Source organism: Mustela lutreola, chromosome 6 (assembly GCF_030435805.1).
Source record: "Mustela lutreola isolate mMusLut2 chromosome 6, mMusLut2.pri, whole genome shotgun sequence".
NCBI lineage: Eukaryota > Metazoa > Chordata > Mammalia > Carnivora > Mustelidae > Mustela > Mustela lutreola.
The window spans coordinates 89305113-89331394 of NC_081295.1; the positions used below are offsets into that span (position 1 = coordinate 89305113).

The 26282-nt window shown below is 46.0% G+C and overlaps 1 protein-coding gene and 1 long non-coding RNA gene across 3 annotated transcripts in view; both read right to left on the bottom strand.

Moving 5' to 3' along the window:
- The window catches only part of CCND3 (cyclin D3), a 95742-nt gene that overhangs the window by 13221 nt on the left and 56239 nt on the right, over positions 1 to 26282 (bottom strand). The gene's annotated exons all lie outside the window — the stretch shown is intronic.
- Positions 5555 to 21999, bottom strand: LOC131833969 (uncharacterized). The gene is made up of 2 exons (XR_009354705.1): positions 17602 to 21999; positions 5555 to 17380 (listed from the first exon to the last, which is right to left on the bottom strand). It is a non-coding gene; the product is annotated as an uncharacterized LOC131833969 (long non-coding RNA).

Sequence of the window (26282 nt, forward strand, 5' to 3'; positions counted from 1 at the left end):
GTTTATGATGCGTGGTCTCACCCTTTAAGAATGGTTTTTGGATGGGAAAACTGAGGTACTGCAGAGTTAAATAACATACAGAAGGTCTACTTAGCTCTTCCCAAACTGCACCCTTTTCAATGCTGGACTGCCTCTTCTCAAGGAAGGGACTGTGTCCTATATGCTTGGGTCTCCTCTGCAAGACCCAGCACTGTGTTGGGACCACCAGCAAGAATATCAATCCTTTATGGGGGGCTCCCTCTGTCCCAGGCACCGTGTGTACCTGATAGGTATTGAATCGTCTCATTTTCACATCAACTGTATGAGAAGTATACTATTATTTCACCCTATTCTACACAAAAGGAAATGAAGACTCAGAGTAACTAACTAATTTGCCCAAGGTCACACAGGAAGTCGGAGGTAGTAGCAGGATTCAACCCGGGCAATCTGGCCACAAAATTCCTGCTCTTAAACTAATTCATTCTTCTGCCTCTTCTGCTTGTTCCATGAATGGGTGTTGATTTATTAGTTGTTGATTTATTGAGGAAAAGGCACACAAGAGACCGCCCCATCCTGGAAGGTAGGGTGGGAACTTGTGCCCTGGGAAAGGGAACTCCTGGTGAGCAGAGCGTTATGAGGGACTCTGCCTCACCCCAGGCTGGGACTGCAGTGCCCAGGGCTGAGTCATCTGAACCTCCAGGGCCAAAGAGCCAGTCAACAACCAGCCGGCAGTCCTCAAAGGAGGCAGGTGAGCTCAATGCTGCCCGGGGTCAGGCAGAGCAGCTCCTGGATGTTGGCTGATCTGCCTACAGGGGCTTCACCAATCAGCTCTCCCTCAAAGGAATAGGGGCTCCCCTCGGTTTTTGTAACAACAACAACAACAACAACAACAAAACAAAACACAAAAAACAAAACAACAAAGCAATGAATGACTGGGCCAATATGGGAGGAGTTTCTAACCAGGTGCACTCAATTAGAAAACGTTGCTCAAGGAAATGGCAAGTTTGAGGAGGGGTGGGAATGGAATGCCACAGGCCAGATGAAAAGCCCCAAGAAGGAAGCATTACAATGCTTTCTCCCTCCTCTTCTTCCTTCTCCCACTCCTCCTCCTCCTCTGCCATTGAAATGTCCCCATCTGGGAACTGAGGGGTAAAGAAAGTGATGAGGGAGGTTCTGCTCCCTGGCTTTCCCCTCACTCCGACCCCACCCTCTCACCCCTCACTTCCTGCCTGACTCCCAGTCTCCATTCGGTGGCTCAATTACCTTCAAATCCCATTGAGAGGACAGGTAGAGGCAAGGCAGCCCTGGGGTGGGGAAAGGCTCTGGAGTCAGGCTCCTGGAGGCTAAAACCTGGCTCCGGGCCTTATGACTCTGAGGGAGTTACTGGAACCTCTCGGGCTGTTTCCTCTTTTGTCCAATAAGGACAATGCTCGTAGCCCATGGTGAGGTCCTGAGGACTAAACAGGCAGAAAACATCTCACCCTGGCTTATAGCACATGGCAAACCCTCAAAGGTGGTAGTTTCTGGGGGCACCTGGGTGGCGCCTGAGTGGAACAGCCTGGGTGGCTCAGTTGGTTATTCGTTTGCCTTTGGCTTGGGTCATGATCCCAGGCTCCTGGGATCGAGACCAACATCACACTGGGCTCCCTGCTCGGCGGGGAGCCTCCTTCTCCCTTTCCTTCTGCCCCTCTCCCTACTAATGCTCTCTCTAATAAATGAACAAAATCTTTAAAGAAAAAAAAAGAGGGGGCGCCTGGGTGGCCCAGGGGGTTAAAGCCTCTGCCTTCAGCTCAGATCATGATCCCAGGGTCCTGGGATTGAGCCCCACACCAGGCTCCCTGCTCAAGCAGGGAGCCTGCTTCCCCCTCTCTCTCTGCCTGCCTCTCCGCCTACTTGTGATCTCTCTGTCAAATAAATAAATAAAATCTTTTTTTTTAAAGGGCAGTCTTATTATTATTTATTTATTTATTATTTTATTATTATTTCATTATTATTTATTTATTTATTATTAAAAAGGCAATTATTATTGCCTCTCTCGAGGAGTACACTTTCTGCTATGGACATGCACCCAGAACCCCTCAGAGAAAAGCAAAAGTCTGAGCAGCAGAAACCCCCTTCCTGGGCAGGCAGCTCCAGCAAAGCTCATGATGTGAAGTGCGTGGTCAGGGGGGAGTGGTGAACAACACAGGGCCCCCCACTCCCTGTCCCTGGCTGTGTGCCTATGGCAAGTTATATCACCTGTCTGTGCCTCAGTTTCCTTTTCTGAAAATGAGGATAAAAGTACCTCCCCTAGGGGCGCCTGGATGGCTCGGTGGGTTGAGCAGTTGCCTTCGGCTCAGGTTGTGATCCCAGAGTGCTGGGATCGAGCCCCGCATCCATCCGGCTCTCTGCTCAGCAGGGAGCCTGCTTCCTCCTCTCTCTCTGCCTGCCTCTCTGCCTGCTTGTCATCTCTCTCTGTCAAATAAATAAATAAATAATCTTTAAAAAAAAAAAAAGTACCTCCCCTATAGAGTGGTTGTGAGGCTGAAACGGGCTCTTTTCGTGTAAAATACACGGAACCATGCCTGGCATATGGAAAACCATAAAAAAATAAAGTCAGTGTGACTGTGGTAGTTTAAGACACAAACTTCTTCATACATGTGGACTATTTATGATAATAAATATAATATAAAGGACATGGAGGCTTCTGCAAAATAAATACACCAGGGATTACTCTTGCAGTAGCAAAGGTGTGGCAAATTCTTTGCCTCAGAGAGGGTGAAGAAGACAATATTCCAGCCAATGAAACAATTGAGTACACAAACTGTGGTCTGAGAGGCAGGGGAGGGAAAAAATAAAAATAAAATAAACATTGTCTGATATACCACTCTTGGATTTCCTCATTTTCTGAGAACTGACGGAAACTATATGTGAATCCTGTTTTTCCCCCAACTTTCTACGTTGAAATATTTCAAACCTCAAGAAAAGCTGCGAGAATAATAACACCCTTTATCTAAACCCATGTGTGTTTGGTTGAACCGTTTGAGACCTAATGACAAACATCACCCCCCCAATCCCTACATATTCCGGCCTGTGTCTCCTAAGAATGCAGCAGTCTCCCACTAACCCCAAACAAAGATGACAATTAGAAAATTCACACTAGGGGCGCCTGGGTGGCTCAGTGGGTTGGGCCGCTGCCTTCGGCTCAGGTCATGATCTCGGGGTCCTGGGATCGAGCCCCGCATCGGGCTCTCTGCTCAGCAGGGAGCCTGCTTCCTCCTCTCTCTCTGCCTGCCTCTCTGCCTACGTGTGATCTCTCTCTGTCAAATAAATAAATAAAATCTTTTAAAAAAAAAAAAAAAAAAAAGAAAAGAAAATTCACACTAAGACAATACCATAAACAATCTGTAGACAAAGATCCCCAGTTGTTCCACCAATATCCTTTTGTAGTTTTTTTCCTTCTCAACCCAAGATTCCATCAAGGCTCATGCGTGCATTGTTACCCTAACTCTTTAATCTCTTTTATTCTACAACCGTCCCTCACCCTTGTCTTTGATAACACTAATATTTTTGAAAGCCAACTGTTTTATCAATGTGCTCTGATATGGATTTGTCTGATTGTTTCCTCCTGATTATGTAAAGAGTAAATAAATATTCTTGGGAGAGATACTACACAAGTAATGTTGTTGTATATTTTAGGGCCACCGGGATGGCTCAACCAGTTAAGCATCTGAGTCTTTTTTTTTTTTTAAGATTTTATTTGTTTGTCAGAGAGAGAGAGAGAGCACAAGCAGGGGGAGTGGCATAGGGAGAGGAGGAAGCAGGCTCCCTGCTTAGCAGAGAGCCTGATGCAGAACTCCATCCCAGGACCCTGGGATTATGACCTGAGCCGAAGGCAGAGGTTTAACCAACCAAGCCACCCAAGCACCCCTAAGCATCTGAGTCAATCTTAGGGTTGTGAGTTCAAGCTCTGTGATGGACTCTAAGCTGGGTGTGGTGCCTACTTAAAAATAAGTAAATAAGTGTATATTGTGCCGTGGAAAAATCAAGCATTAAGCCAAACTGAACATAACTTTGTTTTTTGTTCAAGGATTCAGGAGACACTTCAGGACATACAGTATTTCAAGCCATACTTTCGAGCACCTGTTGTAAAATATCTCAAATCAGTTATCTTCAGAGGTATCTCTCCATTTCTCAGTAAAAACAGCATATCATTCCTGTACAGGATACTTAATTTGTAAACAATTTCGTACCTGCTAGTCTACGATATCATGCATGCTAGAGAATATATTAAGAAATTTTAAAGGGTAGGGGCATCGGTGTGGCTCAGTGGGTTAAAGCCTCTGCCTTCGGCTCAGGTCATGATTCCAGGGTCCTGGGATCCAGCCCCGCATCTGGCTCTCTGCTCAGCAGGGAGCCTGCTTCCTCCTCTCTCTCTCTCTGCCTGCCTCTCTGCCTACTTGTGATCTCTGTCAAATAAATAAATAAAATCTTAAAAAAAAAGAAAAAGAAAAAGAAAGAAAAAAAAAGAAAAAGAAAAAGAAAAAAGAAAAGAAATTTTTAAAAGTAAGACAAAAATACATAGAACAGAATTTTTCACATTTTCTTCCTACTCCACAACAGAAAGTCTTACACCTAGAGTTCACCATTATTTGCCTAACCAGCTCCAGAGACAGGTCTCACTAGGGATCAGGAAACTCCCAAGGCACCTGGCTGGCTCAGAGGGTAGAATATGTGACTCTCGATCTCGGGATTCTGAGTTTGAGCCCTGCATTGGGTGTAAGAGATTGCTTAAAAGTAAAATATTAAGGGGGCACCTGGGTGGTTCAGTGGGCTAAATAAAGCCTCTGCCTTTGGCTCAGGTCATGATTCCAGGGTCCTGGGATCCAGCCCCGCATCTGGCTCTCTGCTCAGCAGGGAGCCTGCTTCCTCCTCTCTCTCTCTGCCTGCCTCTCCGCCTGCTTGTGATCTCTGTCTGTCAAATAAAGAAATAAAATATTTTAAAAAAAATTTTAAAAAGTAAAATAGTAGGAAAAAAAGAAAAACTCTTTTCCATTGGTGAGCCTTAAAAATCTCAACACAGGGGCTCCCAGCTTGCTCAGTCAAACGTGCAACTCTTGATTTCAGGCTTGTAAGTTCGAGCCCCATGTTGGGCATAGAGATTACTTAAAAAAATAAAAAATAAAAAATAAAAAATAAATAAAACAAAACCTTAAAAAAAACACCTCAGGGCACCTAGGTGGCTCAGTGGGTTAAGCCTCTGCCTTCGGCTCAGGTCATGACCACATGGTCCTGGGATCGAGCCCCACATCAGGCTCTGCTCAGTGGGGAGCCTGCTTCCCCCCTCTCTCTGCCTGCCTCTCTGCTTACTTACTCTCTGTCAAATGAATAAATACAATCTTAAAAAAAAAAAATCTCAACACCGTCAACACAGCCCTTGCAGGTAGCACTACCAAATCGGAGAAATCAGAGCTGGCATGGGAACTGACCTGTTTTCTGTTTGTTTCACATAGGAGGCTGCCTTCTTGGCTGTTCCATGGAGATTCAATAGACACTTTTTTTTTTTTTTTTAAGATTTTATTTATTTATTTGAGAAAGAGAGAGAGAGAATGTGGAGGGGGGCAGAGGGAGAAGCAGACTCGCCACTGAGCAGGAAGCCAGACTCGAGGCTCTACCCCAGGACACTGGGATCATGACCTGAGCCAAAAGCAGACACTTAACCGACTGAGCCACCCAGGCTCCCCTAATAGGCACCTTTAAATTCAACTTCTCCAAAACTGAGATCCTCATCTTTCTCCTGTTCCAAACCTGTTTCTCCCACAGGCTTCCTCACATCACCAGAAGGCAACTCCATCCTTCCAAAACAGAGCCAACACCCTTGGTGTCATTCCTGACTCCTCTTTCAAATCTCACATCCATCCATCAGCAGAGCAGAGATGCTCTACTTTTGAAATATCTCCAGAATCCACCCTTTTCCTTCCTCTGCCTTTGCTACTTACTTCCCTGGTCCAAATTCAATCCTTCCTTCTCCTTGGCGGTCTCCCACATCCACCCTGTTACCCATTTCTGGTTGATTCTATGCCCCAAACACATCTCCAGTCCTCCCCTTTCCTCTATTCACCTGCCACCACCTTGGCATAGTTGGATCACCTGGCTCACAGCTGAGATAGCTTCCCAGTGGGTATCCCTGGTCCACCCTGGCCTCCTCCGGTCTCATCTCAATACAGCAGCACTCAGGCAGCTCTTCAGTCCACTCCCGGTGACCGCTAACGTCCTTGTGATGCGCACTAGACCTGCGCCATCTGCTCCCACGCCATTTCCCACTATTCTCTCACCCGCTCGGCTATTTCTGGAACAGACGCTACATGTGTCGCTAACATCCTGTATCTGTTTATACTTTGTTCCTTCCCCATCCCACCAAGAATGGTGCCGGGTCATAGTAAGTGTCCAAAAGAACTTTGCGGAATGAATGAATGAATGAATGAATGAATGAAAAAAACTAGTTGTAAGAAAATACCAGCCTGAGCCACGGGATAAATGGCATTTTGGTGGTGGTAAGGGAGCTGTTGGGGAGGGGTGGGGCTGGGCGTGGGGACAGCATGGGTCCCACCCAAAGAAGGGAGGTACTGCTTAGCTCCCCCTTTTCGCTCTGTGGTTGGTCATGGGCGCTGCTGTACATTCCTTTTGTTTTCCAGGCACACACAAAGCTGTAGGGATTGGATCAGAGGGGCGGGGAGCCATTTGCAATCTCTAGCACATAAATTGCTTGTGAAAAGAAACCTCAGGTACTAGCCTGAACCTGTTTAGTCTCTCCTTATCATAAAATTAGAACACAGGCTATATATGTACATATTTGCTTTTTCTCCCTCCTCCTGGCCCTCTGGATTCTGAGTAAATGAAGCTTTCCTGTCCTACTACCGTCTCTGAGATTCCTGTTCAACAGCTAGGGGTGGGATGAGCATGTGGGCCTCCAGGGTAGATGAGTGACCTGCTCCAGCAGAACACCTGGCAAAACGAGACCTGTCCCTGGGCTCTCAGATGGGGAGTAAAGAAGCCAGCATGCTTCATCCCAGGCCCCGGTTTTAGCATCATGACTAAGGGAGCTCTAGAGTTAGGCTGATGCCGGGCTCTGCCATTTGCCAGCTGTGATCTTGGGCAGGTTACTTAACTTCTCTGTGCTAGGCTCCTCATCTCCAGGCTGGAAAAACTAACACTTACCTCGTAGGGTGGTGGCAAAAATTAACATGGGAAAAAATACCAACAGCACCAGGCCCATAGTAAGTGCTCAGTAGCTGTGATCAACACCCACAACAACAATTTATTGAGTGTCTTCCCTGCCCCAGACCTCAGGAAGGCTTTGAGATGTCCTAGAATATTTGTTCGTTTTTTGTTTTTGGTTTCTGTTTTTAAGATTTTACTTATTTATTTATTTGAGAGAGAGAGACTGTGCACACAAATTGGGGGAGAGGAAAGAAGAAGAGGAAGAAGCAGGCTCCCCACTGAGCAGGGAGTCCCACCCAGTCCTGGGCTCCATCCCAGGACCTGGAGATACTAACCTGAGCCAAAGGCAGACACAACCAACTGAACCACCCAGGCGCCCCAAGATGTCCTAGAATATTCTGGACATGAGTCAGAAATGAGAAGCCTCCAGTTTAAAGAGTTTCCAGTCTAAAGGGGACCCCTAAGATGCTCCTACATCATGGAGAAATCCTGAGATGTCATTCTGACAGGAGAGTTTTACCTGGGTATTTGGAACACCCACCAGAAGTGATGGGAAGGATGGACTGCATTGAGAGTGGTGGGAATGGGTGGTCCTGGACACCTGATTGGAAGGAGACAGCCTGTGATGAAGAGGGGGCGCTGCAGAAGTTCAGAGAGTAAGTGGGGTGTAAGAAGGGAGAGGCAAGGAGTAGTGGGTCTCAACTATGCGGTACCCGCATACTGTAGCATGTACCAAAGCACAAGGCAGTTAGGTAGTAATAACAGTAATGGTAATAATAATAATAATAATTGTTATGCACTTTCTCTTAGTCAGGCACTGAGAGCTTTACCACATTTGTTCTATGAGGTACAGGGGCTGTTAAGTATCCTCATATGATGGATGTGAACAGAGAAACACAAAGAAGTTAGATATTGTCAACACAACCAGCAAATGGCTGCCTTGGTTTGGGCTCTCTGGAAGCATAGTCTGAGCCAAGGACTCCAGGGAAGTCATTTCCCTGAGAGATGGTCCCAGGAAGCACCCAAAAGGGAGTGGGGAAATGACCCAGGAAAGGGGAGGAATGCAGTAAAGAGTGTGGGATTGGGTAAGCTCCCACTGACCCAATGTGGGCCATGTGAGAAATTTAAGCTCATTCGTGCTGGAGATAAGGAAAAGCTCTTGCCTGGAAGCCACTGCAACCAAAGGGGAAAGGCGAGGGAGCCGGGATGTGTGTGTCCACGGATTCCCAACAGGCAGAGGTTGAGGGCTGCTGGGGAGGGAGGGAAGAGCCTCCAATTAATTAACTACACTTACTTCCTGTGGGAGGGCACAGTGGACTTGGACAGACAGAACAAGCTGTCAGGCAAAGCCACAGCACAGGCACTTGGAAGCAGGGGTGCACCCTGTAGTGGTGAGAGAGCAGAGGGGAGCAGCAGGATGGACCCCACCCCCAACCCTGCATGTATCACATTGGCAGAGCTGGGATTCCAGCCCAGTCAGGAGCTGGAGCGGGAGTTCTAAGCCTGAATAAATATTTTTAAGGTTGTGTGCTCATTTTAAGGTAGTAGGAGGGAGGCTGGGTGGCTCAGTCAGTTGGGCATCTGCCTTCAGCTTAGTTCATGATCCCAGAGTCCTGGGATCTAGTCCCCCATGGGGCTCCCTGCTCAGGGGGGAGTCTGCTTCTTCCTCTGCGCCCCCCTCCCCTCCCCTGATTCGTGTTCCTGTTCTCTTTCATCTCTCTCTCTCTCAAAATAAATAAATAAATAATCTTAATAGCAGGTCCATGACAGGCAGTTGGTAATTTACAGAAGAGCAATGAAAGGGGAGAACTTTTGAATCCCAAGACCTGCACTTGAGTCCCAGGACCTGGCTCTGTCCCAACGAGAGAGAGAGAGAGAGAGAGAGAGACATACAGACACACACACACACACACACACACACACTCACACACACAGGCAAGCACACCTCCAGCTCCAGAAGCCTGTTTCCCGACTACGAAAGATGGATAATGACAAAGCACACTGCTTAGAAGGGGATTCTGAGACTAGCGGAGATCACACACTAGTTAAAAAGCCAATAAGGCAGGGGCGCCTGGGTGGCTCAGTGGGTTGAAGCCTCTGCTTTCGGCTTGGATCATGATCCCAGGGTTCTGGGATAGAGCCCCTCATCGGGCTCTCTGCTCAGCAGGGAGCCTGCTTCCCCCTCTCTCTCTGCCTGCTGCTCTGCCTACTTGTGATTTCTGTGTGTCAAATAAATAAATACAGTCTTTAAAAAATAAAAAAAGCAATAACGCAAGGCACCTGGCTGGCTCAGTCAGAACAATGTGTGACTCAGTCTCGGTGTCCTGGGTTCGAGCCCCACATCAAGGGAAGAGATTACTTAAATAAACTTAGAAAAGCATTAAGTAAACTGAAGTGCTATAGGTGAAATGAAAGGGTAATTCCAAGGAATCTTGTGGAGAGCCCACAGGAATGGGGACTCCGATTCTGCCCCTCCTTATGACCCAAACGTCCCCACCATCATCCTTCCAACCTCTTCCTTGCAAACAATCCAGACTTTAAAAAAAAAAATTTATTTATTTATTGGAGAGAGCAAGAGAGAGAGAGAGAGAGAGAGAAAGAGAGAGAGCATGAGAGGGGTAAGGGTCAGAGGGAGAAGCAGACTCCCTGCTGAGCAGGGAGCCCGATGTGGAACTCGATCCCTGGACACCAGGATCATGACCTGAGCCAAAGGCAGATGCTCAACCAACTGAGCCACCCAGGTGCCCCAACAATCCAGATTTCAATGAAGAGTCAGGTTGTCGTGTGTTTCAGGGGAGGCTAGACATTCATCTCAAAGGTTAAATCTAAATTACTCCAAACCAAATCATGATAATCCCACAGCTGGCTTAGGAATGGGCACCTGCCAAATTCTAGCCAATAAATGTGAAGTCAGTTTGCTGAGGGGCTTCAATAAATGGGGTACAAGAGGAAAAAAATTCATTTCTGCCCGTGTGAGAATGGAGTAAGATATATTAATATTTATTGTATGCTTACCATATGCAAAACACTATTTTAAGAGTTAAAAAACAGGGGCACCTGGATGGCTCAGTCGTTAAGTGACTGCCTTAAGCTCAGGTCATGCCCAGGGTCCTGGGATCAAGCCCCGAATCAGGCTCTCTGCTCAGCAGGAAGCCTGCTTTTCCCACTCCCACTCCCCCTGCTTGTATCCCCTCTCTCCTGTGTCTCTGTCAAGTAAATAAATAAAATCTTAAAAAAAAAAAAAAAAAAAGAAACAAAACCAAATCCTAATTCATTTAATCTATACAACAGTAAATTTTGAGGTAAAATACCATTATTATCCCATTTTCCAGAGAGGTTAAGCATTGCCTAGTGTCATAGTGATTTGGAACCAGTGTTAGCTACAAAACCCATCCTCTTAACCACTGTGTTGCAATGCGTGGAGCAACTGCAGCCATCTTGCAATAAGAGAAGAAGCTGACACCTGACAATGACACAGCTACAAAATCAGAATAAACTCTCCCCGATAATGTTGTTGAACTGCTGAATTAACCAATTCTGGGACACCTACTTCTGGACTTTTTGTGATGTATGGGGTAACAGATGTTCCTTATTGTTTAATATAACTCCTCATATAAAAGTTCCTTTCTCTACTATAACCCACATGATGGGATAAACTTCAATAGCAACCAAGCAAAGAGTTCCATCAAAAATTCAAGAAAGAAGCAATTTCAATATTACCTAAAGTCTTTTAGAAAATATAAAAAGAGGGTTCCCTTCTCAACGTATTTTTAGTGTCACTTGGATTCCAAAACCAGACAAAAACAGCATGAGAAAAGAAAATTACATTCATAAAGATATCAGCAAACTGAGTCCAGCAATATATAAAAGGATACTATGTTATGATTATGTTGACTTTATGTCAAAAATGCTTGGATAGTTTATTTTTTAAAATCTATACAATTTATCACACAAAAAGATTAAAGGGTGAAGAAACCCATATAATCACATCAACAAATACCAAAAAAAGCATTTGATAAAATTCAACACCCGCTCACAGCAAGCAAAGAAAGAACTCTTGGCAAAGCAGGAATAGATGAGAACTTCCTTAGTCTGATATAGGACATCTACAAAAACCCTGTAGTAAACATCCTGTCTCATAGTAATACATTAATAGTAAAGCAGGCAAAATGCCAAACATCCAGGCTAATGGAGAGCTTCAAGGGCAAAGGCTGAGAAAGACCCAGAAGTGCCAGTTCCTCCTGTATGTCCAATCTGCCCAGTCCTTTCCTGGGGCTAGCAAGGCCATCTGTTCCCTAGGTTCTCATGGTAAACCATCATCTTCCCTCCTTTCTCTCAAATGGTACATTTTAAAATTATTTATTTATTTTATTATTTAAAGAGAGAGAGAGAGAAAGCTTGTGCAGGATACTGAGTGGGAAGGGGCAGAAGGAGAGACTCTTCAAGCAGATTCCCCCACAAGCACAAAGCCCCAGGTGGGGTTCGGGCTCCATCCCAGGACCCTATGATCAGGACAGGAGCTGAAATCATGAGCTGGAAACTCCATTGGCTGAGCCACCCAGGCGCCCCTCAAATTGTACATTTTTATGAATAGCACACCATCTTTCTTCTGAGTCCTCGGATTTTAAACTCTGGCACCATCTTGGATTTCTTTCTTTGGTTTCCAACATCTAATCCTTTACCTGGGCCAAAGTGAAACCACTCCTGAAACTAAGATCCCACCCTTCCCATCCTTCCAGTTGACTTTTAGCAAATTTCCCAAAACCTGCCACCAAGTAAACCCTTTACAGCAGAGAACAGAGAATGCATCTCCCTCTGACGAATCTGGTAGTATAATTCAAAATTGTCCCCGGCAAACCTGAAATGTATTTGACGTCTAACATTCTGCCTTAGAAATTTATATATACATTTAGGATTCCAGTGGAGAATAATTGTTGTCATATAAAAATAATTTCCTTATGGTTAAGGAAAACTGAACTCTAGAGAAGCCATGTATACAGTGAGACTGGTAGGAGTTTCAAACCCTCTTTGGAAGGGCTGGGCTTCTAGTACTGTTGCAAAGGCCTCCCTGAGAGCCTCTTGGTCTTTACACTGCTTCCAGATAGATCCAGATCGATGGCCCAGAGCCATCAGATTAATCTCTCATAGACACTCCTTTCATCTTCAGTCCAAGGACCTGCTTATCAGGTCAAATTTAAAAGTCAACCAGCCTGGCTTTTAAAGTTCTCCTTCGAGAGGCCCCAACCACCCTCTCCAATTTATCTCAGACAGAGCACTCCAGTCCACCTCAAGGCCTTATCACCCGCCACTGGCATCTTACCCCTTTCTCCAAATCGAGCTCTTTCCTTCAAGGCCTACCTTCTGGGCCACCAATCCCACAGAAGCTTCCAGGGCTATAGGGCTGAATAATCAGGAAAATTTAGATCTGGAAGGATCAATGACGGTCAGAGATGGGAGCTGACCTCCCTGAGGGCACACAGCCAGTTAAGGGTCCTTTTAAATTATTCTCATTGTTTCCTATGAATAAAACACTGGACCCTCTCGGGGGTAGGTCCTACATCCTCTCATTCCCAAATTTGGTTAGCTTGCTGTAGAGGTGTTCTGCATAAAGCTTTGCACTCTGCTTCCAGACTCCCAGTTTGTAGGCTTGTAAGGTCTTTCTCCCACCTTCCATTAGCCATCTACACTCGCAAAATCCGGTTAAAGAATCCTCTAATTGGGGGCGCCTGGGTGGCTCAGTGGGTTAAAGCCTCTGCCTTCGGCTCAGGTCATGATCCCAGGGTCCTGGGATCGAGCCCCGCATCGGGCTCTCTGCTCAGCGGGGAGCCTGCTTCTCCCTCTCTCTCTGCCTGCCTCTCTGCCTACATGTGATCTGTGTCTGTCATATAAATAAATAAAATCTTTAAAAAAAAAAAAAAGAATCCTCTAATTGTTGGTAATTTACTTTTTCCTTTTAAAATTATCATTAGCGGGACGCCTGGGTGGCTCAGTTGGTTGGACGACTGCCTTCGGCTCAGGTCATGATCCCGGAGTCCTGGGATCGAGTCCCGAATCAGGCTCCCAGCTCCATGAGGAGTCTGCTTCGCTCTCTGACCTTCTCCTTGCTCATGCTCTCTCTCACTGTTTCTCTCTCAAATAAATAAATAAAATCTTTAAAAAATAATAATAATAATAAATAAATAAATAAAATTATCATTAGCAAAGTGGCACCTGCGTGGCTCAGTCATTAAGCATCTGCCTTAGGCTAAGGGTCATGATCCCAGGGTTCTGGGATTCAAGCCCCATATTGGGCTCCCTGCTCAGTGGGGAGCCTGTTTCTCCGTCTCCCATTCCCCCGTCTGTGTTCCCTCTCTTGCTGTCTCTGTGTCAGATAAATAAATAAAATCTTTTTTAAAAATTGTCATTGGTAAAAATAAACAAATAAAATTGTCATTAGTGCTGTTCCACACTGAGCAAAAAAAAAACCATTTTTAGAAAAGATCCACACTTCCTCCAAACTCATAAATCTGGGCCAGATGACTCATTTCTATTTTTCTTTTTTTTACATTCCCTCCAGGAAAGTTTGTATTATTCATTCTCATTCATTCATTTATTCCACAGATCCTTACTGAAACCCTATGACGTACCAAGATATTCCTGGGGCCCTAAACAATACAAATACAAGACAGTTCTTTTTTTCTTATTAAAGAGAACACAATCTCCTGGGAGAAATAAAATGTGCTTTCCTTCTTAATAATTTACCTTCACTTGATTCTTTAATTGACTCAAGTATAGGGGTTTTTTGGGCTTTGACTCATCATGTGGCCAGAAAAGTTCCCTGAAAGCAGGAATTGAATCTTCTCTCTCTCTCTTTTTTTTTTTTTTTTTTGCTAAGTAGGTAGAGTTCAGATGTTCCCATTGCTACTGGTTATCCTGGTATAATTATTAATGGTGGACCCTTTTACCATCAACAGCCTCCCGGTTTGGAATAACAAGTGTTGGTGAGGATGTGGGAGAGTTGGAGCACTCCTAACCGCTGTTGGGAACCCAGAACGTTGCAGCCACTTTGGAAAATGGTTCAGCAGTTCCTCAAAACATTAAACACAGAATTACCATATAACTTCGCAATTCCTCTCCTGAGCATAGATGCAAGAAAAATTAAGAAAAATTTAAAAATCAAGAAAAATTTTTAAAAAATACATCCACATAAAACCTGTGTACAGATGTCAGAGCGTTATTATTACCCATAAGAGCCCCAAAGTGGAAGCAATCCAAATGTTTGCCAACATGTGAACAAGCCCAAGGAAGACAGAGGTGTATCCATACAATGGACTATCATTCGGTCATTCACGCAAAGAAAGGTCATTCACGCAAAGAAAGGCCAACCGGGATGCATTCTGGCAGCAGGAATGAACCCTGAAGCCTAATGGTAAGTGAAAGAAGCCAACCAAAAAGACCACAGTTCATAAGCTTCCATTTATACGAAGTGTTCAGAATAGGCAAATCTGTAGAGACAGAAAATAGATCAGTGGTCGCCCGGGACTGGGGTGGTGATGGTAACGGGGAGTGACCGCTAATGGGTACTGAGTTTCTTTTTGGGTTGATGAAAATGTTCTAAAATGAGATGACAGCAATGACTGCACAGCTCTGTAAATACCCACCAAAAGAAACTGTAGAATTGTAAACTCAATATAGGTGAATTAATTCTATGGTATGAAAATTAGATCTCAATAAGACTTTATTTTTTTAAATTTTTTATTTATTTATTTTTTAAGTAGGCTCCGTGCCCAACGTGGGGCTCGAACTCATAGCCCAGCCAGATGCCCCTTGATAAAAATTTTTTTCATGTATTCCAATTTGGAGAATAAATTCTATGATCACCTCCTACCTAAGGAGGCCTCACATTCGCAATTGAGAGCACAGGGACTTTTGAGTTAGACCGCCTGACTGTATCCCTCCCTTGTGTGACCTGGGGAAAATGATCTGATTTTTCATCCGCAAAACAGGGTAGTCATGCCTCCCTCAGAGGCTTGTTGTAATGTAAGATAATGCATGACAAGTACGGGGAGCCCTCCCAACCCCATGTGCAAAGTGTTCCACTTTTAGCAAAAGTCTACACAGGATAGACGGATGGATGGATGGATGGGCGGATGGATGGGCCAATGGGCGAAGCAGGCCTGAAGCAACTCAAGATTCAGAGAGCAGATCACACTCATTCCATGAAACAAGATATTCTCTTAAAAAGGAACTCAAGGAGAAGACATGGACCAAATTCACCACAGCCACACATCCCACTTAGCCATTCAGCCCCCTCGCTAGTGTTCTGAGCCCCACAGTATACAAAACCCTAGGCTGAGCTTCCTGGAGAATAATGGGGGAGAAGTCAGGATCTCCACTTTCAGGAGATTTCTCTCAAAAGTGGGAGGCTGGACATATGTCTACGGAAGACCACGCAAACAAACTCAGGTTGAGCAGAAGCACTCCTGGTCTCTGAGTGGCTCTGGGCAGACAGCCCAGACTAGGTCAACTGTGGTTCCCCCTGGGACGTGGCCTCCATCACCACCCATCAGCTGCTGAGCTATGTCCAACGGTCCCAGAGATGCCTTCACCAAAACACTCCTCCACAGCTCCCTCCTTAGCTCCTCTTCCTCCATCAGCCTCAAGAACTGTAAACACCGGGCGCCTGGGTGGCTCAGTGGGTTAAAGCCTCTGTCTTTGGCTGAGGTCATGATCCCAGGGTCTGGGATCAAGCCCTGCATCGGGCTCTCTGCTCGACAGGGAGCCTGCTTCCTCCTTTCTCTCTGCCTGTTGCTCTGCCTACTTGTGATCTTTGTCTGTCAAATAAATAAATAAAATCTTAAAAAAAAAAAAAAAAGAAAGAAAAGAACTGTAAACACCTTCCAGGGCTTAAGCCAAAGCCCTTATGTTCTCTTCTCACAAACAGCCGAGACTCCCCTCTCTTCCTTCAGCCTCAGCCTTCAAGCTTCTCCAGTCCTCAACTCCAGCTTGAACTCCTGGTCTACACCCCTACCTAGATGTCACACAGCTGGCTCAAACTCGAGGTGCTTAAAACCTATCCCTCCTCCTTCGTATTATGTGTCAGTTAACTGTGACCCACCGAGTCATCCAAGCTAAAGACACTGACATCATTCTTTTCTAGTGCCTCTTGCTCCCACCTAACATTTGGACTGGTGCAATCCCCTCTCTCCCCCCACACAGCCTCTCCAACCCCGCTCCCCACTACTGCCCAGGCATTCTTTCAAAAACATCAGGAATGCACACATGCTTCCTTTGCTTCTTTAAATCTTAAAACCCCTATGACTACAGAGATAAAATCCAGACCGCTTATCTGAAATGGGCACGCTAAGTCGGCCATTTGAAAAAAAAGGCTGTCATGATCTACCCTACGGTCTCCCTCCAGCCTTATCTCCTCTCCCTCAACAAACACATCCTCTGAGCACCTACACTCCCAATGCACTAGATGGTCCAGCACGCGACACTTTTGTGCCACTCACACACTTCCTTCCACCGAAATTCTCATCCGTGCCTCTCTTGGCCATGCTCCGTGTCCTCCAAGACCAGTTCAGATGCCACCCCTCCAAAGACAGTCGCCTCAGATCTTCCTGCTGAAGTCTGAAGGAAGGTATGGAGGGAGGTACGGCAGTTGCCCACAGAGGCCCCTCTGACTACTGACCAGGGACAGGGAATTTGCCGAGGCCAAGTCACCACCACATTTCAGGGTCTGGTCCTCAGCTTTGCAGAATTGTGCTTTCTGAGACTGCCTGAGGAGTAGATACAGTTTAACTGTCTCCAATAAAGGCCACAGGAACGGATACACACAAGAGCAAAACAGAGCCACCCAAGTGAACCTGAATGGCAAGGCCGTGGATCAGCCCACGCTCTCCTTGACACGGGAAGCAAGCTCCAACTAGAGGGCTGCGGGGTGAACACAGAGCCAGTCACTCCTCAGCCAAGGCACCCACAGTGTCCAGCAAAAGGCTTTATAGAGGGATGATTGAATCAAGAGTTACAGAACCTGGGTTTTTCTGTGACTTTGCTTAACCTACCTAGACTCGGCTTGCTCATCTGTCAAATGGGACTATTGATCCCCTCTGTCCTGGCTATTCCCTCTGCCTGAACTACTCTTCCCCTAGATACCTACATAGCCCCCTCTTCTCCTTCCCTCAGGTCTCTGCTCCTCTTCAGAGAGGCTTTTCCTGACCTTCTTTTTTTTTTTTTTTTTTTTTTTAATATTTTATTTATTTATTTGAGAGAGAGACAGTGAGAGAGAGCATGAGCGAGGAGAAGGTCAGAGAGAGAAGCAGACTCCCCATGGAGCTGGAAGCCTGATGCGGGACTCGATCCCAGGACTCCAGGATCATGACCTGAGCCGAAGGCAGTCGTCCAACCAACTGAGCCACCCAGGCGTCCCCTTTTCCTGACCTTCTTAGCTAAAATTGAAATCCCTCCCCTCGTTTCTAGCACCCCCCATGCTGCGTGCTCTGTCATATCCCCAGTACCCAGACCAGGGCTTAGCCATCCATGTAAGCACAGCAGAATGAAGCGTGCCTTCCGCTCTGGTCATGATCCTGGCATCCTGGGATCAAGCCCCACATCAGGCTCCCTGCTCAGTGGGAAGCCTGCTTCTCCCTCTCCCGCTTCCCCAGCTTGTGTTCCCTCTTCTGTCTCTCTCTCAGTCAAATAAATAAATAAAATGTAAAAAATAATAATAATAATAAGTAAACGTTCTTACTGAGTGCTCGGAATGCCTACTGTCTGTTTTCATCCTTATGACAATCATGTACGATAGGCATTCATATCCCATTTCTCAGATAAACAACAGACTGAGGCTAAAAAAACAATGTAAAGAAATTTCTAGGGACCACGGCAGGAAGCGAGCCATCTCGGATGGGAGCTCCCCCTCCTATCTGATGACACCTTACCCTCTCCCCAACCTTAACCTTGATGCCTAGAGTCTGGACACCTGGTGTACACACCTCTGAAGTCCTCAGCACCAGGCAACCCAGTCATAGTCTGGGGAATATGAGGGGAGTGCAGAAAACACCCTCTTTTAAAGGACAGGTGGAGAAAGAGGACCCATGGAAGGAAATGACAGTTTGAGAGGTCCAGAGAGAAAGGAAGGAAGCCCAGGGGAAAAGTGTAAGCCAGATCACAAATCACAATTATGCCAGGGGTCGGCAGGCCCAGGACCCATCCCTCAGCGCACAAAGGGCCAGACCAATGGCCCAAGCACCCTCCCACCCCCACTGAGGCAGTCTTTATTTAGATATGTTAATAGAGGCCACAGGTGAAGGTTGAGCCTTCTCTGGCTCTAGGAGCCTTTGTGTCTCTTTAAATCAGTTTGCATATCTTTGCTCTGACCTATTATGTATCGATTTTATAGTTTACAACAGAGGGAACAATCTTAATGTCAATTTCTGGGAAGTTTCTTCCTGGCTGACCTTCTGTAGTGTGGAATGTGACACAATGCATTCAAGCTTTCAGACTCAGACCTAGATTAAACAATGGCCCTGCTGGATGACTTTGGCCAAATTATTCAAACCTCAGCGTTCTTATCTGTAAAACGGGGATAATATAAACTGCCTTGTGGGGATGGTTACGAAGGGGAGAGAAATGAACCCCCGAGTTTATACTAACGTGCTCTGTTACTATTAGGTTGTCTCTGGTTACTGTTGGACTTCATTCCTCATTACCTGGGGAGCTTCTTAAGAATCCTAGTGCCTCCGTTCCACTCCCAGGCCTGGACATCAGAATCTCTAGGTGCGGGGCCCAGGTTCTGTATGTTTGTTCCCCAGTGATTCCGAAATGCACCCAGGGCTGAGAACTGCAAGCCAGTTTCCAGCCAAGAATTACTCTCCTTCCCCTGTTGTCTGGAGAGCTGCAAACTGAATCTATCAACAGAGCAGTAAACTGCCTTTGGTAACAGGTCTGTCACTGCCATGATTGGAAATTTTCAGAGGGCCACCCTCCTCCCAGATGGAATGTGGTTATTCCCAAATCAACTTGACTGACTCATGCCTCATCGCCCATTAAAATAATCTCATTTTCAGAGAGCAACACAGAGCTTTCTAATTTTATTAATTTATTCACTCATTTGCAGTTGCCCCCTTAAACTCTCTAAAGCATGAATAACTGGGAATCCATGCAAATTCTGGGGTGAGGCTAGGCAAATGGAAGGAGAAGTTCGGCACAAGATCACCCAGGTCTCATCCAGGTATTAACAACTCCTCCGTAATGAGTAAGAACAACAAGAACGGTTATAAAGTGATGACTCTAAGTGCTTCACATAGTTTAATTATGGTCTAAGTGCTTTACATAGTTTAATTATTTTAACCCTCAAATATACTCTCATCCCCACTTCGCTGAAGAGGAAAGGTGACATGACCTGGTCAAAGTCACACAAATACAAGAGGTAGAGGCAGAATTTGAACTCAGACAATCTGGGTCCAGCTTCAGGATTAACAATGTAAAATAAGCTCAGGAATGCTGGGCTGGACGGGCCCCTGGCAGCCCAGAACTGGAGACCTCTGAGGAAGAATGCCTGGTGCTGTCCCCCAGGGCCAGGGAGGAGTCAGGAGGGGGGGTGAGCCCCAGAAAAACCAGACTGGAGGGTCACAGCTGACCCCAAGCCCAAGGCTTCCTGAATTCCCTGGCAGAGGAATGAGCAACATGAAAGGGAAATTCCTCCAGGAAAAGAAAACATTTTTGAGGGTTGTGTTTTTTGTTTTTTGGGTCTTTTTTTTTTTTTTTTTTTTGCTTCATCTCTGATTTCAGACCTATGGTTTCTTTGCTGAGTCACGGAGGACATTATGAAAGGGGTGGGGCTGACATAGGCATGTCACCTCCGCACTCCCAGAATGGGCTGGGGGCTTCTGCAGCCCCCCCCCTCCTCCCCCCCACCCCGCCTCTGTAAGGTTGATTCCAGACAGCTCCAGTTCTAGAAAGGGTTCACCAAGAAGAAAAAGATTCCACTGCTCATCTCCCATGGTCTTTTCAATGAATAAATAAGAACATTAATGAATGCTTAAATCAATTAACCAAGTCAGTAAGTGATTCAAGCAACATTTACTGATCCCCTTTACTGAAGGCTTTGGAATCAGACATCCCTGGGTTCAGTTGGTTCCCAGCTTCTGCCACTTATGACAAGAAAGTGACGGGGCCTCAGTTTCTTTATCTATAAAATGGGGGCTTTCTGGGGCATACGGCTGGCTCAATCGGTAGAGCATGCGATTCTTGATTTTGAGGTCGTGGGTTCGAGCCCCAACTTGCGCATGGAGACAGTGTATGTACATACATACACACACATACATGCATACATGAAATAGGGATATTTGTTTCAGCCTACAGGCCTGAAGCGAGGGCCAAATGAGTTAAGAGAGACAAAGCTCTTGGCATGCAGTAGGCATTCCATAAATGGTACTTCCTGGGTGCCAGTACTGTGAAGGGCCAGAAATCAAAGAAGAGAACTCAGTCCCGTAGAAGTCTGCAGTCAGGTGGGAGAGGAACAGAGATGGAATGAATCCACACAATGGGCGACTGCCAGAAGCAAGAAGAGAGGCCGGTTCCTAAGGCTAAAGGCACAGCAAGGAAAAAGACAGCCGCCAAGCCTGGGCAGGCACATAGGAAGTTCCAGCTCAAGTCTCTGGTCCAGGGCTTCTCAGATAACCACCTGCAGCTCTGTGAAAATGCAGATTCCCAATCAGCAGTTGTGGGTAGGGCCTGAGATTATGCATTTCTCTTTCTTTCCCTCCCTCCCTTCCTTCATCTCTAGGCCCAAAGTGGGGCTTGAACTCACGACCCTGAGATCAAGGGTCACATGCTCTACTAAGTGACCCAGTCAGGTGCTCCCATGAAGCCCGCCCCACCCCACTGATGCAAAACCAGCTCCCATAGCAGGTGCCAGACCACGGGTCACCCTTTGGGTCCAAAGCGAGGCAGCTGGAGCTGTTCTCACTCACACACTTCTCTATTATTCTTCTTATCCATTTTAGGCCAACCTGTTCAAAGGGACTTGCAGAACCTGTTAACTAGGCAGTCACCGGAGCCTCTCCCCAGGTCTTGGAATCAGGCTCAGATACACCCTGCTGCCTCCAATGCCCACAAAGGTTCATATCCTTAAAGGTGGTTATTTATTCGCTGCCTCTAGCCTTCCTCTTTCCAGGCCAAATCATCCGAATGCTTCAAATGTTTTCACATCCGGTATTTTGTAATGAATCCCCTTGAAAAGGTCACAGACTTGTGAGAAAGGACTTTAATCATGAATCTTTCAGTAACATAACTATGCTCATTCCATCTCAAGGGGTTGGGAGACGGGAAGCTGGTACTAGAAAAGATGAGAATTTTTTGCCAATTTGACCCAAGATACAAAGATTTTGACAAAGATTATGTTTAGCTGACTCAAAATCAGGTAAGAAATGTCCCCAAATCCAGAATTATTTTATATGAATCACTGCACCAGAAAACATGAAAGACCCTAAAATCTTGTGGAAGAAACTGTGATGGAGGCTTTTCCGAAAGTGACAATTATCCTAATATTTATATATTATCAATAATAACGTGTGAAACTGAGTTAAACTTTTCTAGACTATCAGTAATTTTTATGTATTTATTTAAAATTTTACTTATTTATTTGAGAGAGAGGGAGAGAGGGAACACACACAGGGAGAGTGGGAGAGGGAGAAGTAGGCTCCCCGCTGAGCAGGGAGCCTCATGCGGGGCTCAATCCCAGGACCCTGGGATCATGATCTGAGCCCAAGGCAGACACTTAATGACTGAGCCGCCCAGGCACCCCTGTCAATAATTTTTTAAAAAAACTTCCAATCAGGGCGCCTGGGTGGCTCAGTGGGTTAAAGCCTCTGCCTTCAGCTCAGGTCGTGATCCCAGGGTGCTGGGATTGAGTCCTGCATCAGGCTCTCTGCTCCGCGAGAAGCCTGCTTCCTCCTCTTTCTCTGCCTGCCTCTCTGCCTACTTGTGATCTCTGTCAAATAAATACATAAAATATTTTTTTAAATAAAAAAAATAAAAACTTCCAATCGGAGGCGCCTGGGTGGCTCAGTCGGTTAGGTATCTGCCTCCAGATCAGGTGATGATCCCAGAGTCTTGGGATGGGTAGAGCCACACATCAGACATCATGCTCATCGGGGAGCCTGCTTCTCCCTCTCCCACTCCCCCTGCTTGTGTGCTCTCTCTCTTTCTGTGTCAAACGGATAAAATCTTAAAAAAACAAAAACAAAAGCCAAAAAAACCCAACAACTTCCAATCAACCATGCTAGAGAAACACTGAGAACACTGAGTTATCTTTTTTATTTTCTCCATGGAAGAGGTTACAAAATCATTGTCATAGGGGAACACAACCAAAGAGGATGTAGCCAGAAGACACAGGACCAAAGTGTTACAGAGGAGCGTCAAGCAGTTATCACAAATGTTATGTTAGTTTTCTGGGGTTTGTGATGTTTGTGATATTTGGGCTCTGGCATGTTTTTCGAATATAAAGTGGTAATTTCACTGCAGAATCTCAATAAACATCCAGGGGCGCCTGGGTGGTTCAGTGGGTTAAGCCTCTGCCTTCGGCTCAGGTCATGATCTCAGGGTCCTGGGATGGAGCCCCACATGGGGGGGGGTCTCTGCTCAGTGGGGGGCCTGCTTCTCCTTCTCTCTCTGCCTGCCTCTCTGCCTACTTGTGATCTCTGTCTCTGTCAAACAAATAAATAAAATCTTTTTAAAAAATCTAAATAAACATCCACTCTTGTATCTGCAATATTACTTTGTGATTTTGTATTGTTTTCCTTAAAGAGGGCTTCCAAAATTGCATAGGCTTTGGAGCCAACAAAATCTGAACCTACCCCCGGTAGACCAGGAAGCACGTGGGGTTTAGGGTCAGCCCCGGGCTTACGTCACAGATCCACCGCTCCCCCGGCCTTGCGCGCTGTGTGGCCTCTGAGAAGTTACTTAACTTCCCCGAACTGTAGTCTTCTCCTTTATCTAAAATGGGATGGTAATATCTATCTGGCAGGCTTGTCTGAGGATTAAATAAGATACCACATGTAAAGTGGCTATTATGTGGCCATCTCAATGACCTTGTGGTCAAGAGACAATTGAGACAGCGAGGGGTTCATCTGAGGTCACATAGCTGAGGAGATGCCCTTCAGAAAGAATCCGGATTTTGAGTTTATATTAACAATCTTCCTTTTGCCATCGCCCATCACTTTTAAGACAGGAAGTAAAAAGCATCTGTACCATCTTGAGCTGACCCCCACTCTTCACCAGAAGAGAGGTCACCGAGCCGCTCACCTCCATGTGGGGATATGCAATGAGCACCCCACGGACGATGCCTGTGGGAAATAATGACTCAGATGAAATGAAGAAATATTTGGCCTTTTGTTGAAATCACATATTTGGTTACCAGTTTTGTGTTCTCCCTTTTCTACCAACTCAAACAACCTCGAGATTCTTCTCTTCTTTCCATAAACTTGTGCCAGTCCCTCTATAAGCATTGTCTCATTTCCGTCTTACCACGGCCCCACGGGATGAGGAGCTATAACTCCCATTTTGCGGATGAAGAAACTGAGGCTCAGGGTAGGATGTGAATCTTGGGCTGTCTAATGTCACAGCCGAGACTCTTCTCTTATATATTAATTAATTTATTTATTTATTTAAGAGAGATTGAGAGCATGAGAGAAAGTGTGCTTAATCCGGGGCGGGGGGTGCAGAGGGAGAGGGAGAATCAGGCTCCCCACTGAGCAGAGAGTTTGAGGTGGGGCTCGATCCCAGGTCCCCAGGATCATGACCAGAGCCAAAGGCAGACACTTAACCAACTGAGCCACCCAGGCACCCCGAAGCCCAGACTCTTAATCATTATGCCATGCTACCTTCCTGACAATTGTTCCCACTGTATTTTTCTATACAGTGGAACTAGAATTTAGGTATGTGAGGGAATAAGGAGTGGAAAAACAGAGGATTCTTGTGGTTCCCTCTCTCCATGAACCCTAGCAATGCCCAGCAATACCAACCTACTCCTATCTCTCTGGACCTGCTCTACCAGCACATGCTTCAACTCCGAGTGCTCCAGAGAGAGTCGAGCTAAGAGCTATTTGCCTCTAGAGAGCTACAGGGTGGGCATCAGAAGACCTTTGTTCTAATCTGGCTGGCCCAACATCTTGCCCTTAGAAAAGTCCGTTGATCTCTCTAGATCTCCTCTTACTCACTTTAAAAATAAGGCAGGAAAGATACTTCCAGGATCCTTTGTGGTCCCAACACCCTCGAAGTGAGCCCAACTGGTAAACACACATGCAGGTAATTGGACATGTTCTTGCAGATTTCTTGCAAATTCCCCCCCCAAGAACTACAGGGTCCTCTTTTTTATAGTGCATCACAAAGGCTGCAAAGTAGATGTAGCAGATCACATGATGTGGCCACAGAATTTAGACAGCCCTATCTCTGAACCCCGGCTCTATCAGTCCCTGGCTCCACAGCCTTGGCAAGCCCTTAACTTCCTGAAGCTTCCTTTTCCTCCTCCATAAGATGGCGTTTTTGTAAGGGTCCCCATCCCCCAAAGCTGTGAGGACACAAGAGGTGAGGACTGGACTCCTGCTGAGGGCTTAGTGTATGAGACCCTTACGGTCATCACTGTGTACTCAGGCTTCCTCTTCCATTTTCAACCTGGGACATAGGAACCAAAGGGGAAACTTCAACAGGAGACAGAGTTGGAAAGGGCATGGGATGGACAGATGGTGTGACTCCAGATGGCCGCACATGGCTGATCTGGGGAAGAAAATGGCTCACCCTCTGGCCAGCCCCACCCATGTGTATCTGGGCAATGTCAGTGAGATACTGGGCTGGAAAAAGCTAGAGAACACTAACACATCCAAAGTGGGAATTACAGATATTTCTGAAATGCATCCCCAACTCTCTATCTCAGCAGGCAATGCCAAATCCCTGGGCTAAAGCATGGGGTCTGTTCTTTCCTTCACTCCACACTGGCACCATTCCTAATCAGAATTTCATTCCCCATGCAAGCAGTCAACTCAAAGCCTCCAATTCTTCCAGCATCTGAGACCTCAGCCCATCTGCTCTAAATCCTTGAAAAGAAACAAATAAACTGATAAATCAAACAACATTCCTACCATTTCTCTCTTTAAAAAAAAAGAAAGAAAGAAAGAAAGAAAGAAAGAAAGAAAGAAAGAAAGAAAGAAAGACAGACTTGGCATTTATTTATAATGGGAACAAAATGGAAGCAACCTACATGTCTAACGATAGAGAATTCATCATATATATAACAGGTTTTTTTTAAGATTTTATTTATTTATTTGATAGAGAGAGATCACAAGTAGATGGAGAGGCAGGCAGAGAGAGAGAGAGAGAGAGATGGAAGCAGGCTCCCTGCTGAGCAGAGAGCCCGACACGGGACTCGATCCCAGGACCCTGAGATCATGACCTGAGCCAAAGGCAGCGGCTTAACCCACTGAGCCACCCAGGCACCCGAGAATTCATCATATAAACGGTAACCTCGTAACAGATCATACTACGATAGGGGAGTGTACTATAATAGAATGTCGTATGACGTTATATATAATACTACAGTGCACGTTCCTGTTGAATATTAAGGGCAACCACGGATACAGCATTGAGTGATGGTTACTGGTGTGAACTCCAGAGGTGGACGGACCTGGGGCTGACTCCCAGGTCCACCACATACTAGCTGTGTGACCTTGTCAAGCCTCTCTCTGCCTTAGGTGTGCATCAGAAAAATGACAATAATAATAAAACAAGCTCTGGGGGTGCCTGGGTGGCTCAGTGGGTTAAAGCCTCTGCCTTCAGCTCAGGTCACAATCTCAGGGTCCTGGGATTGAGCCCTGCATCGGGCTCTCTGCTCAGCGGGGAGCCTGCTTCCCCCTCTCTCTCTGCCTGCCTCTCTGCCTGCTTGTGATCTCTCTCTCTGTCGAATGAATAAATAAAATATTAAAAAAAAAAAAAAAACACAAAACCTCTGACTCCCCAGTCAGACTTCCTGCCTGGTTTAAATCCTGGTTTTGGGGGCACCTGGGTGACTCAGATGGTTAAGCGTCTGCCTTCAGCTCGGGTATGATCTCCAGATGCCTGGGATA